At 44.7% G+C, this 7,588-nt stretch overlaps 1 protein-coding gene across 1 annotated transcript in view; it reads left to right on the top strand.

Annotated features, from left to right (window-relative positions):
- The first annotated feature begins 4,505 nt into the window (after positions 1-4,505).
- The window catches only part of FGD5 (FYVE, RhoGEF and PH domain containing 5), a 137,965-nt gene continuing 134,882 nt past the window's right edge, over positions 4,506-7,588 (top strand). The window contains exon 1 of the mRNA XM_073787742.1: positions 4,506-4,609. The gene's annotated coding sequence lies outside the window, so the exon portion shown is untranslated. The remainder of the gene's footprint in view (positions 4,610-7,588) is intronic.

Here is a 7,588-nt window from a genome sequence, read left to right as displayed (position 1 = left end):
ATAGAGTAGAAATCCCAGAAGTAAACCCTCACATATATGGTCAAATGATTTTTAATGAGGGTGCGAAGACCATTCAATGGGGAAAGAACAGTCTTTTCAGCAAATGGTGCTGGGAAAACTGGGTATCCACATGCAAAAGAATGAAGTTGGACCATTCCATAACACCATACTAAAAAATTAACTCAAAATGGATCAAGGACCTAAATGTAAGGCCTAAAAAAATAAAACTCTTAGAAGAAAACACAGGACAAAAGCATCATGATATTGGACTTGGCACTGATTTCATAGATACGGCACCAAAGGCACACGTAACAAAAGCAAAAATAGACAAATCGGACTTCATGAAAATTTTTAAAACTTTGTGCATCAAAAGACAGTATTCACAGAGTAAAAAGTCAGTACACAGAATGGGAGAAAATATTTGAAAATCATCTATCCGATAAGGGATTAATATCCAGAATATATAGAGAATATCTAAGAGAACCTCATTCAAAATTGAACCAAGGACCTGAATAGTCATTTTTCCAAAGAAGGCATACAAATGTCCAATAAGCACATGAAAAGATGCTCAACTTACTAATCACTAGGGAAATGCAAATCAAAACTACAACAAGATACCACCTCACACCCAGTAGGAGAGTTCCTATCAAAAAGCCAGAAAACAGCAAGTGTTGGTGAGGATGTGGAAGCATTGAAATCCTTGTTTACTCTTGTTGAGAATGTCAAAGGGTACAGCTGCTATGGGATAGTATAGTGGTGCCTCAAAAAATTAAAAATAGAATTATATATTCCAGCAATTCCACTTCTAGGTACATACCCAACAGAATTGAAAGCAGGGTCTCCAAAAAACACCTGTACACCCATGTTCATAGTAGCATTATTCACAATAGCTGAAATGTGGCAGCAACCCCAGGGCCCATTGACAGGTGATGGATAATCAAAGTTGTGGTCTGTACACATGATGGAATATCATTCAGCCTTAAAAAGGAAGGAAATTCTGCAATATGCTACAGCATGGATGAACCTTGAGGACATTAAGCTGAGTGAAATGAACCAGTCACAAAAACACAAATATTGCATGATTCCGCTTATATGAGGTACTCAGAGAAATCAAAATGGTAGAGACAGAAAGTAGAGTGGTGGTTGCCAGGGGCTGTGGGGAGGGCAATGGAGAGTTAGTGTTTAACGGGGACAGTTTCAGTTTTACAAGGTGAAGAGAGTTATGAGCATGGATGGTGAAAATGGCTGCACAACAATGTGAAAGTATTCAATACCACTGAGCTGTACACTTAAAAATGCCTAGGATGGCAACTTTTATGTGTATTTTACCTCAAAAAATTATTTTTAATCCTGCAGCAAACATTTTTCTTAGTGGAGACACTGTAATGCATTCTCCATAAAGTTAGGAACAAGATAAGGATACTACAGTCAACAGCACTGTATTAGAAATCCTGAACGCTATGTGGAAAGAAAGAGAAATAAGAGTGTCATAGTCAGTTCAGGCTGCTCTTACAAAATACCGCAGAGAGTATGGCTTAAACAACAGACATTTATTTCTCATCCTCTGGAGCCTGGAAGTCCAAGGTCAGGGTGCCAACATGGTTGGGTTCTTAGTGAGGGCCCTCTTCCTGGGCTTGGCCTTACTTGGTGTGTGCGCACAGAGAGAGATCGCTGGTCTCTTCCTCTCACAGGGGCCCCAATCTCCTTAGGGGACTCCACCCTCATGACCCCATCTAAACCTGCTTACCTCTAAAAGGCCCACCTCCAAATACCATTGCATTGTGGGTTAGGGCTCCAGGGTATAAACTTTGGGGAGAAACACAAATGTCCATAGCAAAGAGATACAAGAATGTGAAAGGAAATTATAAAAACATCCATTATTTGCAGGTGATTCAGTCATCTGCATGGAACAACCAACCAAGAATCAATAGACAAATAACAACTAATATGGATTCACCAAGATGCTGGACACAGGAACAACACATAAAGTCAACTTCTCACAGTGAGAAGCAGTGGGCCAGGTTGCACGCACAGCGACGTGGGGGTCATAAACACACAGCTCGAGTGGATGAGAACCAGCATGAGATGCACAGCACAGCGGCATTAATGCCAGGAATAAACTGAGGCAGGAGAAAGACAGAGCAGGGGGTTTACATGAGAGAGGATGGGGCGTCTCTGCTGAGAGCCCAGGAGTTCTCTGGAAGATGCAGGATAAATCCAAGGCTCCCAGTTGCTGAGGCCCCTGACATCCTTCCCCCAGAACCTGAAAGTGTCTCCCCCTTCAAAAAACAAAACCCTGTGCTCCTCCCGTCCAAGCCTTTGGACAGTGGGCAAGCAACTTTGGTCCCTGGGCCTCCACTTCCCCCTCTGTAAAGTGGGGATAATTACAGTAACAATCTTCCAGGTCTGTGGATGGATTCTGTATGATAATGCAGAGGAAAGACTCAGCTCATGCTCAGCAAACGTGAATGAGAATAACTATTTATTAATAACTAGGTGATTGAAGAGCCCCCACCCCATGCCAAGCTCCAGTGCAAGGCCCACTGCTGGCTGTCTCCCAGTCTCCAGCTCCATCAAGGGTTAAGGAGCTTGGCTGGCTGCTGGGGAGCACGAATAAAGCACCAGCCCAGCAGCAGCTCCCTATCTCTGAGCCATCTCCTCCCGCCCCACAGCTCGAGACTGCGGAAATGAAAGCCCCTCTAGGCAGAAGCTCCTTCGCCAGCTGCATCACAATGACATTCCCCACCAGGGAGATGGGGATAGGCGCCCTCCCTGGCTTCCCCAGTTCTGGGACTACAGGGACGGTGAGCTGCCCCCGAGCTGTCAGCTCACATGTGGGAGAGAAGTTGGGTCGTTCTGTTCCTGGCCCTGTGGGGTTGGAGGAAAGCGAAGTGGGGAGGCGGGAACTGGGAGGGGTGCTGACAGGTTGGGGAGGACCCAGTGGGTGCACCCCAGGCACTTGGGGTCTCAGAGAACCAACACATGCTGCCAAGGACCTGCAGGTGAACACCCACTAGTGAGCTGTGAAAGCCATTTAATGAGTTGTGTTCTGCATTTTTAAAAAGAGAACTGGAATAGAAAATAGGGTGCATTGCAGATAATAAAGCCACAAGCTTTATTTCAGTCACCTTGAGTGCAGTGGCCAAAAACTGCACTCAAGGTGGGCCTTGGGCCAGAGCCCACTTGCCCGGGCCCGTGACCTCGGATGCATTGTGCCACCTTCCAGGCCTCTGTTTCCTTATCTGTTCGTTGAGAAGAGTAGCACCCACACCTCGGTCATTGTGAGAGACGAAGGAGGGGTTCGGGAGAGCTCAGGGAATGTGGAGCCGCCATGGCTGTTGGCTCTTTTAATCCTCATGTAAAATGTCTTTCTTCCCTGGGAGATGGGTCACAAAAAGCTGAAAGCCACTGGATTTGAAGACTGGGACAGGACCTGTCTACAGCAAGAATTCGGGGTGCAGGGGGGCTGCTCTTAGTAAATCAGAAAAGAGGATCCTGAGGGGAAAAGGAAAAGCCAGAGTCCCCAGAGGCAGGTCCGTGTGTGCACAGCCCTCCACAGCCTACACCTCCCGCCATATGTTGAGGATGACTTTGCCCAATCAGAAGCCCTCACCCTGTGTTTCCTTTGGTCTCCAAATTAATGAACTTCTTGCAGACTCTGCACTGGGAGCCGTCCTCATATGCCCCCGTTAAGACCTGACATTAGGCCCAGGAGGAAGGGGCTCTCATTCTCTCCAATTTTTAAAAAAATAGACTCTGTCTTTTAGAGCAGTTTTAGGTTGACAGCAAAACTGAGCCCAAAGTACAGAGAGTTCCCATTTACTCCCTATTCCCACCCGGTCCCCACCACACACACAAGCACAGCCTTCTTCACCATCAACATCGGCCCCCAGAGTGGTGTATTTGTTACAATTGGTGAACCTACACTTACGCATCTTTATCACCCAAAGCCAGTAGTTTACATTAGGGTTCACTCTCAATGATGCACATTCTGTCGGTTTGGACAAAGATGTAATGATGTGTATCCACCATTATAGTGTCACACAGTGTAGTTTCATTGCCCTAAAAATCCTCTGTGCTCCACCTGTTCATCCCTCCCTCCCCTCAAGCCCTGCTGTCCGGGGGTTTTCCTTTTCCAAAATGTCATATAGTTGGAATCATACAGTTTGTAACATTTTCAGATTGGCTTCTTTCACTTAATAATATGCATTTAAGGTTCCTCCATGGCTTGGTAGCTCATTTCTTTTCTTTTTACTCTTTGTTATGTCAGTGACCCTGCTGTTCAGAGTTTAACTATGGTATTAATGCTATAATGTACTAATGCTTTTTATTTTTTAAATTTATTTTTAAAAAATATTTATTTGGCTGCGTCAGGTCTTAGTTGTGGCATGTGGGATCTTTGTTGCTGTGTGTGGGAGCTTTGCTGTGACATGCAGGATCTTTTACTTGTGGCGTGCAGGATCTTTAGTTGTGTCATGCAAGATTTTTCTTTTTTTTCTTTTTAGTTGCAGTATGCGGGATCTTTAGTTGCGGCATGTGTTCCCTAACCAGGGATCAAACCTTAGCCCTCTGAGTTGGGGGTGTGGAGTCGTAGCCATTGGACCACCAGGTAAGTCCTGTAGCTCATTTCTTTTTAGCACTGAATAATATTCCATTGTCTGGATGGACCACAGTTTATTCATTCACCCAAGAAGGACTTAGTTGCTTCCAAGTTTTGGCAGTTATGAATAAAGCTGCTATAAATATCCATGTGAAGGTTTTCATTTATGTTTTGAAAATATAAGTTTTCAACTCATTTGTGAAAATACCAAGGAGTGTGATTGCTAATTCATATGGTAAAAGTATGTTTAGTTTTGTAAGAAACCACCAAACTATCTTACACACTGGCTGTACCGTTTTGCATTCCTACCAGCAATGAATGAGCGTTCCTGTTGCTCCATATTCAGTGGAGCATTTGGTCTTGTCAGTGTTCTGCATTTTGGCCATTCTAACAGGCGTGAAGTGTTATCTCATTATTGTTGCTGTTTTTTAATAATTTCCTTCATATAATCATAATCTATTATTTATTTATTTATTTATTTTGGGCTGTGTTGGGTCTTCGTTGCTGCGTGCAGGCTTTCTCTAGTTGCTGCGAGTGGGGGCTACTCTTCGTTGCGGTGTGCGGGCTTCTCATTGTGGTGGCTTCTCTTGTTGCAGAGCACAGGCTTTAGGCTCTTGGGCTTCAGTAGTTGTGCCACACGGGCTCAGTAGTTCTGGCTCATGGGCTCTAGAGCGCAGGCTCAGTAGTTGTGGCACACAGGCTTAGTTGCCCCGCGGCATGTGGGATCTTCCTGGACCAGAACTCAAACCCGTGTCCCCTGCATTGGCAGGAGGATTCTTAACTACTGCGCCACCAGGGAAGTCCCTGTTGTTTTAGTTTACGCTTTCATAATTTCATATAATTTGCATATAATTTTGAGCGTCTTTTCATATGCTTATTTGCCATCTGTATATCTTTTTTGGTGAGGTGTCTGTTCAGGTCTTTTGCCTATTTTTTAATCAGGTTGTTCATTTTGTTGTTACATTTTAAGAGTTATTTGTGTATTTTGGATAACAGTCCTTTATGTGTCTTTTGCAAATATTTTCTCCAGTGTGACTTGTCTTTTCATTTCTCTTGACATTGTCTTTTGCAGAGCAGAAGTTTTTAATTTTAATGAAGTCTAGCCTATCAGTTATTTCTTTCATGAATAGTGCCTTTAGTGTTGTATCTAGAAAGGTATCACCATACCCAAGGTCATCTAGATTTTCTCCTGTGTTATCTTCTAGGAGTTGTATAGTTTGCAGTTTACATTAGGTCAGTGATCCATTTTGAGTCAATTTTTATAGAAGGGTGTAAGATCTGTGTATAGATTTTTTTTTTTTTTTGCACATAGATGCCCAGTTGTCCCAGCACCATTTGTTGAAAAGACGGTCTTTTCCCCATTGTGCTGCCTTTGCTCTTTTGTCAAAGATCAGTTTATTATATCTTTGTGGGTCTGTTCCTGGGCTCTCTTTTCTGTTCCACCGATCTGTCTGTTCTTTTGCCAGTACCATCCTGTCTTGATTACTGTAGCTTTAGAATAAGTATTGACCTTGGGTAGTATCTCTGACTTTGCTTTTCTATTCTCTTCATTTTTTAGAAGTGGAAATTGAGACACCAAAAAGTCAAGTAACTTGCCCCAAAATGCACAGTAAATGGCAGAGCCAGGATTTGAACTCAAGCCTTTTGACTATAAAGCTTGTGCTTAGGACAGAGATTAAAACACTGGAAATGGGAAAAGAGAGACAGAGGGGAAAAGAAAAAAACAGGGAAGGAGAGGAGAATGTCAGAAAAAATAAAAAACAACAATTTTCCCCACAAATACTAACCTGGGTCTCTCCTCCTCCAAAGCTGGGAAGAACAGTCTGGGGGCAAGGTGGGTGCAGGGAGAGTGTGGATGTGTTTTGAAGATCTGGAAGCCAACAGGATTTCCTAACAGATTGGATTTGGGCTGAGGAGAGAAGAGGGACAGTGGGCATGACTCCAGTGTTCCGGAAGGATGGAGATGCTATTGCAGTTGGGGAGGCTGCAAGAGGAGCCTGCCTGGGGGTGGGGATTAGGAACTGGTTAGGTTTGTGTTCATTAGAGACGCCCTGTAGTCACCCAGGTGGAGAGGACTGATGCCACCTCCCCCAGGTTCCCGTGTGGCATGTCACCTGTGCAGGTGAAAGAAGGAGGAAGGAGACCTCTCTACTCAGGGAGGAGCTTTCGGAGACGTGAGACACTGGAGGTGCAAGCTGTAAAGGAGGTTCCAGAAGGGATCACATACCTTGACAGTTGGGGTATGATCAGATCCTGGGGTTTCCCAGCCTGAGACCCGGGACCCTTCTGCAAGCTGGCCTGGGGGTTGTGTGGGGAGGGAGGTCAGGAGGGGACTCCCCGAGGATGGCTGGGATTCTCACCTCGCTAGTACTTTCAAGGACACTTGTCAGCTGTGTCACCAGTTGTAAGCAATTCATTTTAGGTGGAAGCAGACAGGGCACAGGGTGAGAAAGGTACTCCTTCCATCCTCTTCCTGCCCTCCCGTTACATCAAGGAGAGTCTTGGGTGGGTGCTACGCCATCTTTAAAACCTCTCTGACACTTGCTAATCTCCCTTCTTAACCAAGGGACGGGGTCTGAAGCTCAGGGCCTTTGCAGGCAACAGTGTTTGGCTAGAATTTAGCAATGTCGCTTTACGTTCTGTCTCTCCAGTCTACTGTGACCTTGTACATATGGCAAATTAAACAGTGATCGAAGTTTCTTTTAAATACATCTAAGTTGAAAATGTGAATGGGTCTAGTAATGGACATTCAATAAATAAACGTGGCAAACATCATTGAGGTGATGTGTAAATACCCAGCAATTGGGAAACGTCTCTTAATTAGTGTGTTTGTAGGGTTGCTGTGAGGTTTGTCATTTTGTTTGGGGCACGTGCTGTGTCTGCCTCTGTCTGTGATATTTGCTCCCTTCTTCCTTCTCATCACCTGGCCGTTTCCTCTAGGAAGTAGGAACAGGTGGGATCCAACCTTTGCTCCCCCCACCGCCAACT

The sequence above is a fragment of the Tursiops truncatus genome, chromosome 10 (genome assembly GCF_011762595.2).
Source record: "Tursiops truncatus isolate mTurTru1 chromosome 10, mTurTru1.mat.Y, whole genome shotgun sequence".
NCBI classification, from domain to species: Eukaryota; Metazoa; Chordata; class Mammalia; order Artiodactyla; family Delphinidae; genus Tursiops; species Tursiops truncatus.
The sequence above is the reverse complement of the archived record's forward strand: the minus strand, read 5'-3'. Positions and strand labels throughout refer to the sequence as shown.